Below are 918 nucleotides of genomic sequence, written 5' to 3'. Positions count from 1 at the left end.
GAGATCTGGTAGCATAGTGCCTAAGGCACTTGACTGCTAACCAGAGGGGTGGTGGTTTAAACCCACCAGCCCTTCCTCGGAAGGAGGTTGGACAATCTACTTCTGTAGTGATACTGCCTTAGAAATCCAAGGAGGGGTTGCTATGAGTTGGGTCCAACTCAATGGCATATAACAACAACAACAAGAACAAGCTAGAGTCTTGAGGAGATCTGGTGGTCAGTGATTAAAGCATTTGGCTGTTAATCAAAAGGGCAGCAGTTCGAACCCACCAGTTGCTCCATAGGAGAAAGATGAGGCAGTCTATTTCTATAAAGATTCACAGCCTTGGAAACCCTATGAGGCAGTTCTACTCTGTCCTATAGTGTCACTATGAGTCAGAATTGATGCAATGGCAGTGTTATTTATTTATTTATTTATTTAGGTTTAGCCATAGTGTGACTCCCACACAATGATTCGGTGGGGTTATGAAAATAAGTTATGTGTCAACTTGGCTGGGCCGTGATTTTCAGTGGTTTGGCCGTTATGTAACGATGTCCTCCATTTTATGATCTGATGATCTGATGTAAACATCCTCCATTTTGTGATGTGTTGTAAATCCTAGCCTCTATGACTGCGGTATCGGTCCCATTTGGGAGTGATTTGTCTCTTATGTTAATGAGGCAGGATTAGGATGCGATGGTATGTATCTTACTAGAGGGTGTGACTGAAGTCACCACCCTTACCCCCATCATCACCCTTACTACCCTTATTTAAGTCACACCCTTGCATGCCTTGCTTAAGTAAGGGGAATTTCCTTGAGGGTATGCTCTGCATCCAATATATAAGAATGTCCTGGTAAACTGAACCCACATCTGTGGTTTCCAGCCAAACAAAAGACAGGCATATGAGTTGAACATTTACCTCAAGTAGATATACTCC

Source organism: Orycteropus afer, unplaced genomic scaffold (assembly GCF_000298275.1).
Source record: "Orycteropus afer afer isolate SDZICR_OR568_19922 unplaced genomic scaffold, OryAfe1.0 scaffold00360, whole genome shotgun sequence".
Lineage (NCBI taxonomy): Eukaryota > Metazoa > Chordata > Mammalia > Tubulidentata > Orycteropodidae > Orycteropus > Orycteropus afer.
The sequence above is the reverse complement of the archived record's forward strand: the minus strand, read 5'-3'. Positions refer to the sequence as shown.